This window comes from Emydura macquarii, unplaced genomic scaffold (assembly GCF_026122565.2).
Source record: "Emydura macquarii macquarii isolate MOO-44397 ecotype Brisbane River unplaced genomic scaffold, CSIRO-AGI_Emac_v2 contig_2636, whole genome shotgun sequence".
Classification (NCBI taxonomy): Eukaryota; Metazoa; Chordata; order Testudines; family Chelidae; genus Emydura; species Emydura macquarii.
The window spans coordinates 1,784,651-1,808,100 of NW_027132773.1; the positions used below are offsets into that span (position 1 = coordinate 1,784,651).

Consider the following 23,450-nt stretch of genomic DNA (forward strand, 5'->3'; position numbering starts at 1 on the left):
AAGACAGATTTCTAATAGTAGAGTAGATCTTGTTGCTTTTTCTCTCCTATATGTTTGAATCCTCCATTCTAGCATGATTTGAACATTAAGGGCCAAATTTTCATCATTCATTTTCTCAGAAGTAGGTAGATGCATGCATGCACATTGTTCCACACATTCTCTCCGTTTCCATGGACAAACTGGCTAATAGGAGCTTGTGCATACATGTTCCCACTTACATGCAAAATTAGCTTTTGTGAAGCACATCTTCCAACTTTTGAAATTTTTTACCTTTGCCATCCCAAACCAGGCTCTAGGTGGCTGATGTTATTTTTGTTGTCATATATTGATAATTCCAAAGAAATAAGGGTATGAAGTCATCAGATCATCTAATTTATGCAAATGAGATTTGTCTTATAAAGAGAGTGGAAAACAGCATAATGTCCATCTTTTCGCTAATTAAAATATTTTAACTTGTGTATATATACAGGTAAACTCCAAATATTCAAATGCCATCAAGTCATCCGAAACATTGTGATAATCAGCATTTTGGATAAAAGAAACTTGTTTCTGTGCCTATTCTGATTTGGGGTACATCTTTAAAAAAATCATGAGTGTGATAACTGGAGTTTACATGTAGCAGCAAATGCAAAAACACCTATTGGTCTTCCCTACACACTGGGTTTTCTCCTCTAAGTAGCTCTCATGGAAGGATTTAATGTTTAGTTTCTCTTACAAGTAGTAAAAGAGGAGCATTTAATAGGTTATGATTTCACTTTTTTATTAAAAAAAGTTACAAGTTAGAAATGACGGTCCTGGCAGGACAGTCAGTAACAAACACAGGTATGTGCAGGCTGGGGAGCAGTAGTGTGGGAGAAACATGTCCCCTGGAAATGTGACCGAAGAGCCCATTAATTGGTTTTGCCTTTGATTCTGCTTCAGGTCTGCGCTCAGCAGCCCTTCTAGTGACTCTAATAATGTTGTCTGTATTGGACAATCTAAAGGAAGAGCCATCAGCTGGCAATCAGGTCCTATATAGTGATTATCCTTAGTAGTAGGCAATTGTAGAAATAGGGCTATTCTTAATTAATAGGAAGAGAGTTGTAAAAGTAACTCATTTAGGGGAAGAATTTTAGTCTAAACTCTGACCTCCCTTGTGAGTCCTATTGCTCAAACTATTTTGTTGAATGATGTATTTCTGAGGAGGGTGTATGTGTTGTCCATTCCTGTTACCCTATGTTGTTTGCAGAGGATGGTAACACTTACCGTACATCATATATTTCCATTAGTTGTTTTAGATGCTATATTTTCATGTTAATCCCTGAAGCCAAATAATATTGTTCAATTTTTTCATTTGGGTTCCAAGGTAGACTAAAGCCATTTCAAGATGGAAGAACACTTGAATTAATGGAGACTGAATGACTAGCCTCAGTGAGATGTATTTATTATTTAATATGTTTGGCTTGCCATTCACTTGGAAATGGATTTGACTGTCTCCAAACCTATCAAGGGCTGTGTGAGCCAGAATTCTGTTTCATGTGGACCTCAATCTCTGTAGCCATGGGTCTGAATATGATTCTTTGCACAGTTACTTGTACAATGTTGGAACTTCTATGGCCTCAATCACTGAAATATTTGAGAGCTTCCCAAGTAGCTTCAAACCAGAAACAGCAATAACAATACATCTTTCTTTCTTCCCAGAATGTAGGAAAAGTTACATTTGTTTATAGTGTGGGTGTGAGTGTTGTGTGTCTGCGTATAGAGGGAAAGCTAGGTCAAAAGACATGAGTTTTAGATTTAGTTCTGAAAGTGGTGACACTTGTGCTTATTCTTCACTCTTTCAGGAGTGATCATAGTTTAGGTCCAGCTATTTAAAGTTAATATCTGTAAAGTATGTTGCATTACTTGGATAGAAGGCACTATATAAGTTCAACTTATTATTAATATTATATGATCTCCAATGCCACCATTCCTAAAGATTCTTCTTTTACTCCAAGTGGCAGAGAACTGGGATTTTAGAACTAATGGACAGGGTTTGATACCTGCTTATTACCAGGAAGTCCAGGCAGCTGTGGTGTGGGGTGTAACTAGTGACTGACGTCTTCTGTGGCCACCGATCATTACATCTTCCTACAGTGTTTCCCAAACTTTTGGAATCTAAGTCCCCTTCAGGAAAATGAAACCAATAAACACCACCCTTCTTTTCCACCTTTCAGCCTTGCTATGTGTTTAAATTTTATATATTACATTTATACATGTTCTCCTCCTTCCTCCAGCTAGTCCTTCACACTTCCCCCTCACACTTCAGGAAATGCTGGAGTAAGTCTTAATTATATGATGCTTCCTCTCCTTTCTTACATGGTTTGAAATAGTTAACAATGTTGACATTTAAAATATCGTTAGCACCTTTTAAAAATGAATGGGGTAGCTCAGACCTCAGAGCTATAGTTTCAGGCTTTCTGCAAACTCAGACATCTCTCCCTCAGTTGGGCTTAGTCTACAATACGAAGTTTTGCCAGCATAGCTATGTTGGTTATGAGGTGTGGAAAAAAAATCAACCCTTCTAGCAAACGTAGCTATACCTGCAAAACCTCCAGTGTAGACACAATTATAGCAAGAGCAGAGTGTTTCTGTTGGCTGACGTAATGTTCAAGTAGGCAGTAAAGCTATGCCAGCAAAATAACTCCTGTTGATTTATGCTGCTGGAGGACTCTGCAGGTATCATAATACCAGTGAAGGCTCTGTAGTGGAGACAAGCTTTTATGCCCATTTCATGCTGTGAATGCTTTCTTTAGAGCTATAACAGATAGAGGCTGGCTTTTTTATAAGGAAAGCTAAGGCCTCATCTACACTACAGAGTTGTTGACTAAAGTCAGCTTTTTGCACTAAAACAGTGGTGGTGTATGCACTACAAGACCCCGCCCTCCCACTGACCAAACTTTCCTGATTTGGCAACAGAATAAAACCACCTCGACAATAGGTGTAGAGCTTTTTGTGGCAAACTTTTAGCAACAAAGCGTCCAGGTGAACACTGCACTTGATTATGTTGTGGGAAATGGCCTCCAGGAGGCATCCCACAACGCCCAATGCTAACTGCTCTGATCAGCAGTTTGAATTCCACTGCCCTGCAGCCAACCGCCCTCTCCCTTTAAAGCACTGGGAATTTTTGAAATTCCACTTCCTGCTTGGTTGTTGTGGAGAGCTCACATCACATCTTCCCAGCTGAACATGGTGGGTCCATGCAGCAAATACTCTCCAGCTTGGAGCACACCAGAGCTGTTGGATCTGCTAAGTATATGGGGAGAGAACACTGCAGTCCCAGCTCCACCCGTAGAAACTTCAATACTTAGTCAGATTTCTTGTGGCATGGCGGAGAAGAGCTATGAATGGGACATTGTGCAGTGCCATGTAAAAAGCAAGGAGCTGCAGCAGATGTACCAGAAAGCTAGGGAGTCAAACTGTCACTATGATGCAGAGCCAAAGACCTGCTGCTTCTGTAAGGAGCTGGAATCCATCCTGGGTGGCAACCTCACCTCCACCATCAAGAGACCTGTGGATACCTCCGTGGGGCTGGAGACAATGGACTGTGGACTCAGCACTGAGGAAGAGGTCGTGGATGAAGAGGTTGAGTTGGAGAATGATGCAGAGCGGGGTACAGAGCCATAGGGAGCCAGGACCTCTTCTTGACCCCGAAGGATTCAAGTCAGTCCCAGCACTGCAGCTCTGGCACACAGGATGCACAGGTGAGCTCTGGTAAATGACCTTTTTAAGTTGATGCTGCTCAGTTATGAGATACAGCCATCCTTTGCTTTGTTGCATCCTACAGCTGGTTGAAGGGATAGAAATGTACAAGAGTAGCTGTGTTTGCATGTGCTTCCCATTCCCCTGTAGAGCTAAGCAGTGTGGCAGAAGAGGTGTTAATGCACACTGAGATTTCACAGGACTCCTCCAGAAAGATCTCTAAAACTTTCCTGGAGGTACTCACCAATCCTGTGCTGGAGGTTACTTGGCAAAGCTGTTGTAGGAAACTTTCCTGCACCAATCGGCAATTGCTTGTGCAGGGGACAAAAGCAGCATGCAGGCAAGCAGCATATGAACCTGGTCTGAAACTGCTCACATGAAGGAGATGCACCCTAGCATCCCTGCTTACTCTCAGGAGTGAGATACTGGCTTCTATGACCCCTACCTATGGAAAATGGTGGCAGAATTTACAATTTTGACCCTAGCTACCTGCAGTCATCCCCATAACAACCACCAAGAACCTGTTCCCCATCTTGAGGGTCTCCTCCCCCAAAGAAGAACTCACCATGTTCAGGGCATTCGCCAAGCTGTGTGCTAGCCAGGGGACAGTGAGAAACATGTATTTTACTGCAGTGAATCAATACAGTGAATGCACTGACAATCATGCTTCTGTTCATTTTGTTGTGCTTTTACAAATGTTCCCTTGAGGGCTACCCCCTACACACTGGTAGAGTGACTCTGCTTGATAAGAAAGCAACTGCAGAGGAGCAAAGAGGATGTGTTTCAAGAACTGTTCCAATCCTCAGAGGCAGAAAAAAAAGAACATGGCATTGAGACAGTGTAAATTATAAAAAAAAAAAAAAAAAAAAAAAAAATAGGCAGGAGAGGAGGGAGAACCAGGATCAAGTGTTAGCATGCTGCAAGCAGATGATAAAAGCTGTAGAAGAGTAAATGGAGCTGTTAAAGTTACTAATAACACTGCAGCTTGAATTCATGCATGCTCACCCTTCCTGCAGCTAATACAGAACTGCTTTCCATGCTTTCCCCAAACTCCACCCGCACATTCCTTCCAACCTCCAGGCCTATCTTGATACCCTGTTCTCTCCAGTCATTCAGACAGCTTCAAAAATGGTAGCTGGAGTTACAGAGCTATGAGAGCCCATTCTACCCCTCACTGCTTTCTCCCTTCCAGCCTAGCATTTTTTGTTTGTTAATAATTGTTTAATAAAGACATACTCTCCTAAAGATAAGCAATCTGTCTCCTACTCAAGGTGGTTGCAGCTTAAATTAATACACAGTGGCAATTGGATCATTTGTAGAGTACAAATCACGGTCAGGAATCATCCAGATGTTCAAGCAAGATGACTAGCAGTCAGAGCATGGCATAGTGCTGTTTACAAAGACCCCTTACTGGTGCTCATTGTCAAAGTGGTTCCTCAAGGCCTCCCTGATTTGAATGGCCCCCTTCGACTCCTCTAATGGCCCTGACATCTGGTTGCTCAAAGTCAACCACTAGGCAAACCACTTCTGTGCTCCAACCAAGGGGAAACTTTTCACCCTTAGCTTCACAAATATCATGCAGCACACAGCAGGCAGCGATAATCATGGCAATATTTTTGTCACTTATGTCTAACCTGCCATAAAGGCAGTGCCAGCATGCTTTTAATCTGCCAAATAACATTTTATGGTCATTCAGCACCTGCTAAGCCTGTTGTTGATGCGCTCCTTGCTGTTGTCCATATAAGGCTTTAAGTCATTGGAGTAAAGGGTACACCGGGTCTCCCAATATCACTATGAGCATTTCAATATCCCCCACTGGAATTTTCTGATCTGGAAAGAAAGTGTCTATATATATCTTTCTGTACAGGTCAGTTTTCCTGAAGATGTGTGTGCATCATGACCCTTCCCTGACCACCCAATGTTGATGTCAGTGAAATGCCCACAGTGATCCACAAGTGCATGCAGTACCATAGAGAAGTACTCCTTTCTATTGATGTACTCTTTCGCAAGATGGTCCGGGGCCAAAATTGTGATGTGTGCCATCTATTGTCCTGCCACAGTTAGGAAATCCCATTACTGCAAACCCCATCCATTATTTCATGCACTCCTTTGTACTATAATGTGATTAATGTCTCCACACTCTTGTGATAAAGCAGTCCCAAAGGTGGACTTCCTGACTCAGAACTGATTCACAACCCATCAGTAATAGTTTGGAATTGCCAGCTTCCACACTGCAATCTCCAAGCGCTTCTCCACCGAGAGGGCAGCTCTCAGTTTGGTATCCTTGTGCTGCAGGGCAGGGGTAAGCTCCACACACCGTTCCATGAAGGTGGCTTTGTGCATTCAAAAGTTCTGTAGCCACTGTTCATCATAACAGTGCGATCCCTGCACTCAGTGCCTGTTTCACATGCCCAAAAATGACAGTGCATCATGTGCAGCTGCTCTATGAATGCTAAAAGTAATCTGGTGTTTCTTTTCATGGCACACAGCAGGTCAGGTGCCTAGGACTCCTGTCCGGATTGGGAGTGCATGATATACTGCATGAGTAGCTGTGACCTGTTCAGAACATTAACTATAACATGGGAGAGCAGTGCAGGATCCATCCTTTCAGACAGAGGGTGGGCACACAGTAACAGGCTCCATTGAAAAATGCCATGAAATGCGGTTGGAAACCCATGGAATGATAGGATGGAAAACACTGCATACTGGGACATTGAGCCCACACCCGTAATGCACTATGATCCTCTCTGCCTTCCCCCAACTCCCAGATGCAGAAGGTGGTGAGTTGCATCGTGGGAAAGCTGCCTGCAGTGCACCGCTCTCACTATCAATGTTAGAGCACCAACTGTGGTGGGAGATTCAGTGCTGTGTGAACTGGCACAAGCATTGTAATTATAATGCCTTTTGATCAGCACTATCACTTGCGTCGACAACACTCTGCAGTGTAGACAAGGCATAAGACTGTATTGGGAGATCCATCCTTCATGCCTCTCTACCCCAGAGTGGATGTTCCACACATTTGGAACCATGATCATACAATAACCATGAAGCAGGAGAAGCAGTGGAAAGCCTTTGTAGGAAAAGAGCTATCTGTTTTGTTGCTGGTCATTTTTATGTTGATATAAATACTTCAGGTTGTGCAGTTGGGGTGCAGACCAGTGCTGAAATTATGCAATAGTAGGTGCCTAATAATTCAATAAATCTAAAGATGGGAAGTCAGGCTAAGTTAAAATGAGAACTTAGACTTTGTCTACACTAGTTCTTCTCAGTCACTGGTGTGGGGGGGAAAAAAAATCCCCCCGACCGACACAAGTTTCACTGACCAAAGCGCTGGTGTAGACTGTGCTATGTCGGCAGATGACATAACTACCGCTGCTCATTGGGAGTGGTTTAATTATGCTGGTAAGAGAACTCTCTCCTGTTGGCATAGAGCGTCTACATGGGAGACCTTATAGTGACTCAGGGCTTGTCTACACTTACCTCGACGATTGGGCAGCAGTCGACCGGAGTTACGCAAAGAACTTGCGTAACTCCCGTCTACTTCTGTGCTTCTCTTCTGCATGCTGTCTTCACTGCACTGTGCCGACAGGAACCGCGTTCCTGTCGATGCAGCATTACGCCACTTGAGGAGGAGGTTTTAGTGCCTCGACTTCTGGATCGACTGAGTGGGTCTTCACTGTCTGCTCAGTCGATCCAGATAAGTTGATCTGACGGCGGCGACTTTGCCGCCGTCAGTGTAGACATAGCCTCAGCTGCAGTAGCACAGCTGTGTCGCTGTAAGGTCTGTAGTGTAGACTTAGCCTTCGACTCAGATCCACTGATTTCAATGGGTAATAGACGCTTAATACCTTTCAGGATCTGGGCTTTATTTCCAGTGGCTGAATTTGAACATAAATGTAGACCTAATTATAATGGATCTGTATTACCCTGGTTATAGCTGGAGTGACTCCATTGGAGTCAGTTGTGTTATCCTGGACTCTTCTGGTATAACAGATCAGAATCTGGCCCTATATTTATTTTAGATCCTTTCCAGCGTGAAAGCCTTTGAAGTGACTAATTCTACAGTAGCACAAGATATCCTTGATACATTATTGATTCTACTAAACATGAACGTTATTTCACTAAATGCTTTAGGTATTCTGCATTATCTATTTTTTATGATGTTTTTAAGTTAAGACAAAGTGGGATGTTGGTATCCTGTTACAGGGGAACGAACTGGGTTCTTTCTGGTCATATTTCTGTGATTCGGGGGAGAAAAGATGACATGCATGTGTCAATCAGCAAATCAGAAGATTAATCCGTACCCTACAATTGCCATCCTTAATTGTGGAAAGTGAAAGCCTCCCTATTTGGTAGATTTCATTTAATTAGACTTATAGCTCCAAAGACTTTTTTTTTTTTTCCCTTTTTCTTCCCCCTAATGGGGAGATTAGATAACTAAATGGATGTCCTCAATGACTTTGGTTTACAAATAGGCTCTGGTTTGATCATTTTGTATTTTTTTCTTTATAAATAGTTCTATACTATGACAATTGTATTTGAGCTCTTTTCCTACATTAATGAGTGCAACACCTTTGTCAGGTAGGTATGTATCACTATCTCTATTTTACAGATGGGGGGTGCAGGGAACTGTGGCACAGAGAGACGACCCTGAGCAAGCCACAGATTAACACAGTGATGCTTCTATGGTAGAGCTGGGAACAGACCCTTGATCTCATGTTGCAATCTAGGGTCTCAGCCACAAGACCATTCTTCCCCAGGTCTAATCAGAGTGATCTTATTAGACCTTGTGGAATGCTTACACAAAACCCAGATAGGGCATTCTGCATGAAACACTACCCAGTTTTGGAGGGGGAAGGAGAGGAATGGAATCCACTTCACAGAATTGTTATGGATTGGTCACAGGGCTAAAACTCTGCTCTTCTGTGGCCCTAGACTAGCTTATGGATTGTAAGTGGCTACAGATCTTCAATACCCCAGGCATGGATTTGGGACCACTGGGTCCATATAAATGTGTGTATCCAGTGTCCTTTGGTCTACCTCTGACAGGCTTGCCTCTGCATCAGCCAATCTGGGGCTAGCCCAAAATCCTGTTTGCAGCGCACAGACTGTCCTGGACATCTAGTCTTGCTGCTGTGAATTTCATCCTCACTGAATACAAATTGTGGCAGCACAGTCAGTGATACTGTCTAAGCACATTTGGAGGATGGGGCAGTGGGGAGAGGAGTGGTGTGGCATAGATCCAAGCCACTCTGGGCCCAAATCTACCAACCAGCCTCACCATGAACTGATCTGCATCTGTTTGAGGGAAAAACTACCCTGCTGAAGTAAGGGCCATTGAGAAGGGTCTGGAAAAGGAGGAGTCCTTCCAAAATTCCTAAACACAGATCATTCACTCAAGATGCATGCAGGATTCAAGATTTACCTCAATTAGCTGATCAGACAAGTGGAATTCTATAAGAGGGTGTAAAGCAGCAGAAAGATACTGGCTCCTATGTCTGCAGGGAGAAGGCAGGATTTTCCCCAATGTCCGTTACTACAGTACAGATCAGAATCAATTTAATCAATATTTTGTTTTTGAGCAGTTGGCTCGATGTGTTAGAAAGCACAAACTTTGAATATTTTTAAATTGCTTTCACAAAGGTGGGTAACAGATTATACCACTTGTGACCCGTCCGTGCCTAGGTCAGCCACCTGAAAATGCCAAGGTCAGGGCAGGCCGCAAAAGGAGAGCAGATTCTCCCAACATTGGTGGGTGACACTGAAGTCAGACTTCCCAACCAGCCACAAACTGTGCTTCTGATTCCCCAAACCGGTTATCAAGAAGCCACTACACAAATACACACAGCCCCCTTTACTGCATTTCAGTCTCCAGCCCCCAATCAGCCAGTAAAGAGACCAGTTATTTAAGCTCTACGCTCTTTACCAAAAAGGTTCCTCCTGACCCCAAAGGGTCAGCAACAGTACCAGCTCAATATAAGCTTGGATCTTACCCAAAATGCCACACTGCTAGCCAATCTTTTAGTAACTAAAACTAAAGGTTTATTATAAAAAGAAAGAAAGAAACTATAAGAGAAATGTTAAAGGCTTAAAGCAATCAGATACATACAAATGATTTGAAAGTCCATATATATCCAGTTTCTAGGAGAATTGTGGAGTTAGCAGGCTTGTATAGTCCTCTGGTGCACATCCAGTACCTGGATGGGTCTCACTCCTTTCTTTCACAGCTTCAGTTCAGTTGCAGATGACTTGATCCAGAGGTAGATAGGTGGCTGAAAGCCAAACAGGATTGAAGATGAAATGGATCCCGGGCACCTGCCTTTTATGTCCTCTGGCCCTTGCCATACGGTTTGTGGAATTTCACAGGAACCAAAATGGAGTCACATGAGCAAGTCCTGGTGACTCATCTGGTATATCCCTGGCTTCTCCCCCTGGGCCCATTGCACCTGTGAATGTCTTAATGGGCCATTAAGCAGGTATTGTTATAGCCATCCTGTCTGAGGTGTTATCCAGACACAGCACAATTTGAAATACAGATATAGCAACCATATCCATAACTTCCATTACACATATAACACATGAACATAATCATTATCTTACTTAGCCTTTCTAACAGTACCTGACATGACGTATCTCACATTAATTATTATGATTTTGACATACTGATGTCAAATATACTACATACCTTCCTCCCCTCCCCGCATCCAGCCAGTGTGACACCACTAATTACGTGATTACAGGGGAGCTATTTTTCAATTTTCTTTTATTGGGACTGTTTATTTTGGACTTATGCAATAATCTGTGCTGCAGTCTGAAACAAAACCTCTCACAGAAGGAAACTGTTAGTAGTGGCTGATTTACAGAGTTTTGTGCCCAACAAAAATACCTCAGAATCACTAAAGGCCAAACGAGGTTTTATAAAAGATCTCCTAACTCCACACACAACATAAATTAACATGTTTTCCCTCAGAGATTCATGAGATTTTCATCCTTAAATATTTGTCTTTCTTAAATTTGGACCTCATCTCATTAATGCACTGATAGCTGATGGCATGTGCAAGAGAACAGGGAGATGTTATGCATTCATTCCAACATATCTCTGTTAATACATCTCACTCCTAACACGCAACAGCCCTGCTGTTTCCTTTCTGGATTGCTACTGAGCGAAGATGGTCAGTTTTGCTGAAGTGCTCCAGAACATGCTGGTTTTATGACACCGAGCAGTATTTCATCAGCAGTATTTCATAGATCTAAAGCATGGTTCTACATAAGGTCTTTATATGGCTCTAGATCTGCTGGTAGAACATTATTGGTGCCATCGGGAATTCTGCATAATAGGCAAAATATACTTATCTCTAAACCAAGGCTGTTTTATCAATGGGATTTGAGTACTCCTGTGGGTAAGCACTGCATGTATACATAAGAATAGAGGATGGAGTCTCTAAGAATGCAAAGTTACAACACGGTACAAAATTTATAGGTGGGTATCCTATAAACAGAGGCTGAGTTGTGACTGGCCCCTTTGCAAATGTGTGTGAGTGTGCAACATATGGTGCACATTCATAATCACACTCTGCACCTGGGACAATTATGGGACAGTGCCTTCTGTGCGCTCCTGGGAGCAAATCTCTTCCCAAAGAACGCAGAAAGGAGGTGGGACTGTAGCTGCCCCCAAAACCACACTGGTTTGTGCTGAGTACATCAAGATAGAGCAGGCTGCATCTTCCTAAAAGATGGTACAGTTTTCAACTGCTCTGGACCCTGGGAAACTTGAGGAGGGATTGTGCCTCCTGAGCTCCAATCCCAATCCACGTTCCTTCTGGGGCAGTGCAAATCCATCGCCCCCTCCCCCAATGTGGTACAAAGTGATGTGTGGTCATTATTGGCCTGATTTTTTTTTTTTTTTTCAGGGGTGATAAGCACTTCTGAAAATTAAGCCATGTAGCTGGCAAGAAGTGGGGGTTCTGAGGCTTGAAGAAAAGCACCTGACACGCAGAGAATAGAAGGCCCTTCATGAAAGGGTGAGCAAAGGAACGTACTTTCAATGCATTATGTTTAAACAATGAGAGTCCTGTAGCACTTTAATTTCTGCAGGTATAAGCTTTCATGGACTGCAACCCACTTCGTCAGATGCAAGAAATAGAAATCAGATTGTGCGTGCGTGCGTGCGTGCGTGCGCACACATCCAAAGGTAAGGAACAACAATGGGGAGGGTAGATGTTAGCAAAGTCCATTCAGTTAGAGTAGATGAGGCCTACTCACAACCATTGGTTAGAAGGTGAGAATGTGTGAACAGTGACAATTACTACTTGTAATGAGAGAACCATTCCAAGTCTCTATTCAGACCCAGTTTGATTGTGTCAAGTTTGCATATGAGTTCCAGCTCTGCAGTTTCTTGCTGAGGTCTGTTTTTGAAGGTTTTTTTTGTAGAAGTATGGTAACTTTCAAGTCCGCTACAGAGTGTCCTGGGAGATTGAAGTGCTCTCTGACTGGTTTATGGATGTTACCACTTTTTATGTCTGATTTGTGTCCATTTATTCTTTTGCATAGTGACAGTCCACAAAGTTCATTTGCACTGGTTTAACTAAAGTGATTTTAAAATCATACCTTGAGTTAAACTGATGTAACTTTCTTGTATAAACAAGGCCTTAAGAAGTATCAGTGGCAGCTGCCATTTCTCCCTTCTGCTTTTAAAAAGGAATAGCATGCGCTCCTCTTGGGGCTTAATGGCAGTGGCCCACAAAGAGATGGAACTATGGTCAGGCCTTCAACTTGGCAGGAAATAAAACTCTGTGCCCAGATAGCAGAGCTGGATGACTTGACCAGCCCAAAGCCTAAGGTTCTAGAAAATGCTAGTGTCTAGATTCTGACCTGCTTCTGCGTGGCTGCAACAGAGGAAAGAAGAGACTCCCAATTGCCCTATATTCTTAAAGTCGAAGATGTGTGCTGCTTTTTTCCCCCACTTTCAAATAAGAAAAATGAATTACATTGTTATATTTGTGACCTCTAGGAGCCATCGTCAATCTTCTGCCTTCTCCAAGGTTAGTTCTTGAAGAGCCCATACAGAACTAAATGAGGTTGGGTTTTGACGTGTGCTTTTAAAGTGTTGTCATAATTTTTGTAAGCTAAAACTAGTAATTAGATTTTAATATTTATTACTTAGGTTGCAGAAAGCTAATCTAAAACCAGTATATCCAGATCCCTGATTTGTTTGTAGCATATATTTGGATATTTGTGGGCACTGAGAATACACTGTAAAGAAAGATTGATGCTAGGAACTTTTAGTATTTAGCAGCAGGGTCCATGTTGCCCGTTAGTGTGCTCTCTGTGCAGTCTCTGTATAGACAAGCCCTTAGAGTCTGATTCCTTTAGAAGTGCTCTTTTCCTACCCTGTAGAAGTGCATTCCAGCTCAGCGCTGTGTGGGTTGAGTGTGACACACTGTGGTAAGAAGGTAGAATTTCAACTTCTTAACCCTCTAATTTCATTTTTTTTTTCCCCCTCCTTCCCCCTGATTATTCTGGAATGTCAGAAAGGAAAACTAAGATAGTGAGTCAGTTCAGGACTGCTTCTCCCTAGCCATTCTCTACCATTGGATCAGCCTTCCTTTCTGTTTTTCTAGTCAATACTATTAATGGTAACAGAAATTTGTGGTTTAGGTAATGTCCACTTACCAGCAAAATCTTACTAAACCTCACGGACATGACTCTAATTCCTTTGTGCGCAGCAACTATTATTGATTCTATGGGCTGAAACAGCAATCTGGAACAGTAGTTTCAGAATCTGTGCTTCATCCATGCTCTTCGAGAGTGAATTTCTGTCTTCCATAATGGCATGTTTACTCTGACTTTGAGAGGACAGAAGAATCTTCAGTAACGAAGCTGCTATAATGGAAGCTACTTTGTCTTTATATACCATTCTACATGAATATAACCATTACTAAGTTTTTTTCCCCCCCTAGATGCTTAATTATTCCTCATTGCCTTATTTATGGACAATTTTAGTGTCTCACTTAAAGACTGGAAGAAATGTGTCTCTTGATATCAACTGAATGATATCAGTTTAAAAACTAAGAAGATATTCTATTGTTTAGTAGTGATTAGAAGAGTGGTAGATTAGTAAATTGGTTAAATAACAGATATCACAGTAATATTTTATTTTAATCTTTTTCTAGAGCTGCAGTTTTAACTGACTAAGTTCCCACTATGAAAAACTGATGATGCAACCGGATGTTCATACAGTAGAAAACAAAATAAATATTCATAACTGTTTGGGTTCTTAGTCTCTAAAGTCACAATTATGACTATTGTAAATCAGACTTTGATTCTGAAGCAAACCCAAGACAATTTCAGTATTTTAGAATCTTTTTTTATTCCCCGTCTATGTAAGAAGTCAGACTGGGAAAACGTACTTGCAGAAATCTGCACCTCTTGGTTCCTGGATGATGTGCCTGATGTATATCAAGGATGGGCCAGAGCTGAACCTTCTCAAAATTTGGAAGAGTTTTGGATCTGGGGATTTGACTTGAATCAGTCTCTAGTTCTTTATGATCGTTAGAAATGTGTGGTATATATGTAAAGGGCCAAATACGACTTTCAGTTACACCAGGTCAATCACTGATACCAATGTAGTTGCATGCTTTAACTGAGTGGAAAACTTGGCCCAAGTAGCAATAGAGAGGAAAAACCTACTGAAGTGGAGAAATGCAAAATTGTACATGGTCAGGCAGCTGCCCTCCTACCAGCTTTACTTACCAGACTAATTACACCTCCATTAACATCTTATAGAGGTAAGCCAAATTCACTATAAATATATTTTATTACCCCAACCCTGCTTCTCCATTCCTTCCAGGAGATTGTAGGGCCCATATAAACTAAGTGAACTGAAGTTGTTTGGCTATTTTTGTTCAATATCCCTCTGGGCTTATTTACTGCACAATGGGCAAAGAAAACAGGCAAATGTTTTAAGAGGATGGAGAAGTTTTATTGTGAATCTTGTAGATTTATAGAACCGTGCTTAACATTTCTAATAGCAAATAATGTAAGTGAAAAATGGAAGGGCTTGGGACTGGCAACAAATAGATGTGTGGTGCTTGTACTTTGGCTGGTATGGTATGTAAACCAGGCTTTGGTCCCTTCCAAAACAAAAGTGGAAAGTCAAATAGTCATGTCAAATTAAACTCTTTTTTTGTTTAGTTTTTCAAAGTGATTAATTTAGCTGGTTTGGCATCAATTCAACTGATAGCTAACAATAGTTCATTTATTTAATGTAGCTTTTAATAGACCCCAGCCACTCTACTGTATCGGTGCTTATCTTCTGTTCTCTTTGAGCTGTGACGGTAGGGCAGGAAACAATAGTAGGTCAGGTGTAAAAGAGGCTGCAGCATGCACAATGTAAGCGCTTGTGCTTTATCAGCAATGGATTTTGGAGGAGATTACCCTCTTCAAGAACATTTAGAGTGTAGCTTTAATCTGAAAAATGGCAAAATGAGGTTTCCCATTTGCTGTGTCTCAGTGATTCCAGAATAAAAAGCACAGTTTATAAGGGGACAAAATGTGTCCTGACTGCCAGCCCAGCAAAACTCCCTCTAAGAATGAAAAATGAAACTGAGTTATTTCTTTATATTCTATCACCGGTTATAAAGAATCTTCAGTGCTAGTTAGGCACTTAGTGATGCCTCTGCAACTTTTTTTTTTTTTTCAATGGGTTTGCAAAGATTAACTGAGTAAAGCTTAGTGAACAACTCTATCAATCGTGCACAAGAAAGAATAGAATCCAGCTCACAAGCATTTAGTGGAATTGGGTCTATAGGGCTAACAGGAGTAAGATACAGTAAGAATTTGTTTTTATTAATAAAATCAGCAGATATTTTTCTGAATATACACAGGAAGTAGCTTGAGTAAGAAGATATTTACTATATGTGCATGCGGTGATATCAACATTATAGTCTTCTAATAAAACATTGTGTGAGTGCTTCATGCTATTTGGTTAAGGAGGTATGGGACAGAATAGCCACGCAGTGACAACAAGTATAATGTTTTATATTTGTCTGTAATCAGAAATTAGGCAGTAAAAGTATAAATAAAAACACTAGTTAGGAAAAGATTTGAACTGTCCACTCATGGAGATCATAAACTTAAATACATTTAAAAAATCTGCTAAAGGCTGGATAATTTTTATAAGATTAAAATTGTATTTTTTTAAACTTGTTGTTTTCAATATCCCATACCTAACTATGATGCTATATAATAGAATCAGACATTAATTCAAATACAATAAAAGCATTAGTAAACCCCTTTTAAAATTCATTTAGATAACCCAGTGTGGTGGCCCCCTTATTTGGTTATTCTGGAACCCTCCAGCCCTCATGTAAGAGAACCCATCAAGAGGAGCAGCCATCAGTACGCAGAGAACCTCTTCCTTCAGGAGCCTTTCTTCCCCAGAGAGATCTTACGGAGGATCAAGAGCTAAGACCAGAGGAGGTGGCACCTCATTCCAATAAATCCTCTTCCTCCCCAGATGAGGAAATTATGCCCTCTGTCATTCTAAATGGATTATTTCAAGGTTTTGCAAGAATTGATAAGGATGGCCAAGACTTTACAAATTCCCCTAGAGGAGATAAGGAGCCACAGTGCTCCTTGGTGGATATTCTGCATGCCATTTCTCAAGGCAAGATAGCCCTGCCTATTAATGATGCCCTCTTGACACCTGCTTGCAACATATGGCCTGCTACCATCTCACCTACGTGCAAGAAGGCTGACAAAGTATTACATGCTGGTGAAGGGTTTGGAATACGTTTATCATCCCACCCCTAACTTCCTGGCTGTTGACACAGTTAATGAAAGAAACAGACAACACTGAGATCTACTCCTTATGATGATAAAAAAAAAAAACTTAAGTGATTGGACATTTTTGGCCATAAGAGCTATTTTTCAACTATTTTTCAGGGTCACCATCTATCATGCCTTGTTGGTGAAGTATGACTACACCAGCTACATAAAGTCATCTGCCACAGGACTAAAAGGACCAGTTTCAAGCCCTCACGTCAGACCAGACAATTGCTAAAGTGTCCTTGCAAGCCTCTCTTAATGTGGCTAATTCAGCCTCTCGCTCCATCGTTACTGTCATAGTTATGCCTCAAGCTTCATGGCTGCAGTCCTCTTGTCTCCCTAGAAAAGTGCAGAATATGGTGGTAGATCTTCCCTTCAAAGGGCCCAAGCTCTTCAGCAACACTGTGGACAACTCCCTGTACTCTCTCAAAGACTTTGGGGTGAACTTGAGATCTTTGGGCATTTATATCCTGCAACAAAAAGGAAATATAGCAAGTTGCAGACAGCCCAGTGGTCTTACCTAATTCAGTATTTCACCTCACAAATACTGACAGAACCACCCAAGAGGAGGTCCAGGTTCCACAAGAAAGGATCATGTGCTTCCATTACCTCCCAGTCAGCAACCTCTTCCAAGCTTCCATTTTGACCATTTCATCAAGGGTCATGAATCACCCCACTGTATGGATCCTACACTACAACTTTCTGAGGTCCTATCCACCCTATGGGATTGTCTCTCCCTTTTTGTACCTTCCTGCGAGCTCATCACATCAGATACATTGATACTGGAAGTCATCTTATCAAGTTACACCATCCCTTTCAACTCCTTCCCCTCCTATTCCATTCCCTGTCCCTTTTTGGGGACATTTCTCACAAGGATCTCTTAAAGTAGGAGATGCAATCTCTCATGCTGCTGGGGGCGATCTAACCAGTTCCTCCAGAAATCACCGGAAAGAGATTCTACTCCAGGTACTTCTTGGTTCTGAAGAAAAAAAGAATGGAGCTTGATCTTAGACCTAAGGACTCTGAACACTTTCTTTCAGACACAGAAATTTATATGGTAATCCTAGCAGTAATACCACCATTAGATCCAGGGGACTGGTTTGTGTTGCTCAACCTCCAGGATACATACTTGCATATGGCCATGCATCCCATTCACAGATGTTTCCTATGGTTTGTTGTTGGAAAATACCAATTTTTTTCCCTTCAGCCTTTCAACTATTCTGAGAGCCTTTATAAAGGTGCTCTTGGTGGCCATGACCCCTCTTGGATAGATCAGAATAATCATGTTCCCCTATTTGGACAGCTAGGTCTTGCCAGGTCATTCCTTCCCTGAGGTTCAGTCTGCCACCAACAAGGCCCTAGCTCTCTTCCATTCCCTGGGCCTTCAACTGACTGCAGAGACATCCACTCTAACACCTGCTCAGTGAATCAGTTTCATCAGGCCGTCTCTGGATTGCATAGCCAGCAGACCCACAGACAGGTTTGACACACTATCCAATCTCATGGCTACTCCTCAGCAGAGCCCTCAGACCACAATGAGGTCTTACCTGCAATTCCTAAGTCACATGGCAGTCTGTACATTTGTAATGCCCCTTGCTAGGTTACATTTCCAATGTCTCAAGCCTGGCTCAGAACCATCTATGCTCCCAAGAAACACAACCTGTCCAAACAAGTTTCCATTGTCCCATACAGTCCTCAACTCTTAATTGGTGGTAGGACTCCCATGGGGTTTGTATTGGGACCCATCACCATGGACATGTCTAAACTAGGTTGAGCAGCTCACCTCCGTACTCCACAGCACTCGGCACATGGAACTTCCAGGAGTTGTTCCTTCATATCAATATTCTCAAACTCAGAGCAGTTTGATGTGCACATTTGCACTTCTTCTTATCCAAGATCAGGGGGTCACTCCGTCAGAGTCAGGATAGACAACACAGCGACTATGTACTACATCTTTCACCAAGGAGCAGCATAATTCCAATCCTTATGCACAGAAGCAATGAAGTTGTGCAAATGGTGTCTAACCCACCAAATTGACACACATCTTGACGGCCTACCTACCGCGTCTGTGGAATGTCTTAGCAGACACTCTGAGCAGACATTTCTGCCAGGGATCACAAATGGGAACAGAGCGAGCCTACCTTTTTTGGAAGACCTGTCTCGCCTGGGGCTCCCCAGAGATAGATGGTGTTGCAAAGATGTCTTACATGAAATGCCATCACTTCTGCTCTGGGAGAGGACTCTGTTGCAACCTGTAGGGGACTCCTGCCTCACTCCTTGATCTTGGGTTATGCAGTACACCTATCCTCCAACACCATTGCTCCTCAGAGTCCTGAATGTACTGAAACAGAAGAAAGCAATAGTTATTTGCCACACCACTGACACGGATGAGACAGGTATGGTTCCCAGCCCTGATTTGCCTATCTCTGAAGCCACCTCTTCTCCCTCTGATGACAGACCTCATAACCCAGCAGTCTGGCACTATAACCCATCCCAGTCTTTTCTTGTTGCACCCCAAAGCATGGCTCTTTGATGGCTCTCAGGCCTAGAACAGGATTGTTCTCTTGAGGTACAGTCTGTAGAGCTGAATAGTACAAAACCACAAGAAAAACTTATTTGGGAAAGTGGAAGTATTTCCAGGTTTGATGCACCCAGAAATCCTTGTCTCCATCTGAGATAAGTGGGTGAATGTCACAAAGTTCTGTGTAGTAGCAAATGAATGACTCTTGCTCTCAAAACTGCATTTTGGAGCCCCTATGATGCTGAACACTGTGGTATATAGGGGGCATGACCTCAGGAAAGCTCCCAAAACATTGTCCACCTGATGCAGCAGAAGTGCTAACAGTTCCACTAAAAGCAGAGCCCTCCACTTCTGTGATGGAATTAGCTTCAGTGCAGAGAGCCCACAGAGGCTCATATATTGCACAGCCCTTTTTAGCCTTGCATTTAGGGCCCTCTGTGCTATGGTGAATTTCGCCTTTTCTGAGGTGGAGACAGGATTTGGGACGTAAGTAAAATCACTTCTACTTTTAGCAGCCTGTTAGGATTCTATCCTGTTATTTCCTTCCTTCCTTTTCATAATCTTTTTGTGTGACAAACACATTGGGGTTCTGTTATGTTAAATCCTTGGAAATTACGTGTATTCAGAGAGAAATCAACATGGAACACAGAGATGTAAACCCACAGAAAGTCTTAATAGAACTACAAGAAACCAGCCAGAACTGGCTGAACTATCCCCTAACAGTCTAGCTCTGTTGCTACGGCAACATGCTAGACTCTGTTGCTACAACAACCTGTGCAACTAGGCAGGACAGGATACACAATACACAACAGGATCCTGCAGTTTATGCATTAGTCACCTGTATATAAATCTAACATGTAAGAGTTTGCTGGATCAGGGCCATAATCACTGAACACTGAGGACCTTCACTCTCATCCATTTACACTGACTTTAAGGCCCGTATACAATGGCAGAGTGGTATAAAGCAGCCTTATTATAAATCAGAATCAGGTCAATAGGAACTTAAATTCAATAGGAACTTTAAATCTTTCTAGTTGCTGTAATTATTTTTTAAAAATCAATTCTATGTGAATTAAATACTAGCAGTATCATGTGTATTGGAGGCTTAAAAATTATGTACCACTTTTCTAGTATGCTCTCTCATTGCCACCAAATAAAGCATGTTCACTGCCAAGTGACAAGGTCAGACAAGTGTGATGGTGGTATGGGGCAGGACAAGGTGGAGATACAATACATGAAGTGATTAGACACTTCACTTTTAGCTATGTAATGAATGATCAAGGGACTAACTTTTTCTCCCGCCCTCCAAGAAACCATTTCCAAAAAATGTTTCCTCCTTAGTTTAAATGAAAAGCAGACACAACAAAGACCTAACTCCAGAATAATAGGTTCATTGGCATCAGGTTCTATAGGAATTATACATTAGTCAGAACTAAAAAATTGGCTGTGTTTATCAGGTGGGGTCCAAAAGTACTCTAGTAGTTTTATATTTAACATGGACAATAATTTCCAAACAATTTTACTTTCAAAGTCACTTACATTTAAATCAAGGATGTCTATGCTAATTCTCTTCAGGGACATATCTATGGCAAAAATACATGAGTCATTCATTTTTGATCATCCCAGTAATTCAGTGCTACAGGAACACAATATGGAACTTTCTGCTTATCTTTGTTTCCCACCGTCTCACTGATCTTTGTTGTTACAGCTAATAGTTCTTAAGTAGGGAAACGGGATGTAACATTATGGCTCTGAGTAGATTATATTGGTTGATCACTGGAAATTCTCTTGCTTTTTCTTGCATTGCTTTATTCATCTTCCTTTTGTCTGAGTTTGCCCTATTTCCCATCCTTCCATATACTTTGAAGTTTAGGTTAGGGGTGGAAATTACAAAACAGAAGCAACCTGAGATTATTTATAGTGGGCCAGGTTCTGCCAACATAACTCATGAGTGCTAATAGTGCAAGTAACGGTCCTAGAATCAGGCCCACTGTAAGCTCCTTGGCCAGGGAATAGGTCTTCCTCTATTTCACATGAACCATATTTTAATAATGGTAGCTAGTAATGATAGATAAATAGTATTTTGGGTGGTTGCTGCTGTATTACCAAACCTTTCCTAAATTAAACTATTTTGTGGATCAAAAGAATTTCACACTGGCCTCCAAATTTGTGCCTGACATTTTGCACATGCAATTCTTGCATACCAAGCCTTGAGATCCTTACTTGATTTTTTTTCCCCCTGCTGTTTCCAGGCAGCGTTTGTTCAGGCAAAACCTGATTGAGGACTTTATAGTGTGGCTCTGTTTCTAGACTTCCTGCATATACATATGCATAAATTGTACTTTGTGTACAATGGAGCAGTTAGACATGAGACAAACTTCTCATGCACAAATAAAGGTCGGAATAAGATCTCTGACTAGCAATTGCTGAGTTCCCATACTCTTTAGTGGGTGCATGGTCTATCTGATATTTTCAGAATTCTATAACACCATAATTCAAGGAATTTGAATTTCTTTATTATAGATTGTTTAAATGTCCATGTTTCACAGCTGTAATTTAACACCTACAAATTGTAAGTTTTTAAGAGTTGGAATTTAGTCTTTAGATTTATGTCTCTTCTCATCAGATGGTTATATTTTACTTTTTGTATAACATCTTCCATCTGATTAACTATGTCAAGAAATACTTTGTTGCGGAGCTAGCAAGAAGAGTAGAATTTTTTTCTCTAAAAATGTCATTTGCAACTTTAAGCCAGTTGACTTTAGCAGTGTTTTCTTTCTGCAAACATTCATGCAAGTGAATTTAACCTACATTAATGTTCACAAAGGAAATTAAGATCAGTGAAGGATAGCAAGTTTCATAGCTGCTTTCTGTAAGCATTTATACTAGAAACCAGATGAGTTACTCATGAAATCAGGGAACAAAAATAATGCCATGTGACTAACATGTCCAATTGCAATTAAGCAACATAGTAGAATTTTAATTTTTGAATTTCAGATATACTACAGACTGAATGAAACTTGAAGAAAAATGGTCAAGTAATGAAAACATTAGAGAAAACTGATCTAGCCAGACAGTTTGTAAACAGAGGCAAAAATCATCCAATAAATGATATATTCTGAATTATTTGCTCAGCTCTGATTATTTCCATAGGTTTTTAGTGTTTAATATATGTTTCACTTATTCCTTAATATCTAAATTATAATGGGAAAACCAGGAATAAAAACCATAGTCCCTGGTGGTCTTCTACCATAATTTTACTTGTAGGCACTCTTCAACTGCTAATAATATTCACAGCAATCCTAAACAAAATATCAAGTTTTCTTTTTGCAGAAATAGAGCCTATACTACACACATCCTTCCCTGCAGCAAATTCAACCCTAACCACATGTGCTAAACCATTTATCCTCAACTCTCAACAGCCTCTTTGGCTGAAACTATAGAAATAACCTTTTTATTTACCCAGAACTAACCACTGGAGCCCCAATTCACCAAAGCAGTTAAGTACATGCTCAGCTTTAAGCACATGAGTAATCCTGTCCCTATTCAGCAAAGCACATAGATATCAGTTCAACCCAGCACTGAAGCACATGCTTAAGTACAGTGATGAATAGGGCTAATTTAGACAGATGGTTAAAATTAAGCGCATACTTACATGCTTTGCTATATTGGGACCTTAATCATGTGTTTAAATCCCATTTAAATCAATGGGATTTAAGCATGGGCTTAAGTGCTCTGCTGAATCAGGGATTTATACACAGGGTCTTATCCAGTCATCTTTGTACAGGCATATCATGCATTGTAGGTACTGTAATATCAGGATCTCTTAGTACAGAATGTATGTTGAGTTAACATTTTCCTTTAATGGGAAAATAAAAAAATAATTTAATTGCTGTTCAGCTTGCAAAAGAATTATATTAACCACTCAATGTTACATTCATGTTAGGAGATGGTTCAATCCCTTAGAAACCCTGCTATCAGAATAAACTGAGTGCCAGGTCTGACTACATACTAACAGAGTGGTCACGGTGTTATTATTTAATGTCCATATGATAAGCCCTGTGCAGTGCATAAAAATAAGTACTATACCCAAAGGCTTACAATTTAAAATAAAAACACATGGAACGTGAGTCTTATTGGGAAAGAGAGCTGAGGAGGACTTGGTTTTTTTCCCCTCCTTTCTTTTCTTTATAAAAATAACTTCTTAATGATGTAGGGTTTAAAACTGCATTTGAATGGCAAGAATCTGGAGGTGTACGAAATTGGGATGGGGAAGAGATTGGAATGGAAGCTTAATTAGGAATTAAATTGAAAGACACCCACATCTTTGTTCAAATGCATCTTGCTCAGCTACTGTAACTAATTAAGCAGAATTTGGCCC

At 41.2% G+C, this 23,450-nt stretch overlaps 1 long non-coding RNA gene across 3 annotated transcripts in view; it reads left to right on the forward strand.

The window, feature by feature from the left end:
• The window catches only part of LOC137163747 (uncharacterized), a 49,091-nt gene extending 26,897 nt beyond the window's left edge, over positions 1-22,194 (forward strand). For all 3 annotated transcript variants that reach the window (XR_010922830.1, XR_010922828.1, XR_010922829.1), the window contains 2 exons: positions 11,631-11,741; positions 22,067-22,194. This is a non-coding gene — a long non-coding RNA (uncharacterized lncRNA). The remainder of the gene's footprint in view (positions 1-11,630; positions 11,742-22,066) is intronic.
• Positions 22,195-23,450: the final 1,256 nt, after the last annotated feature.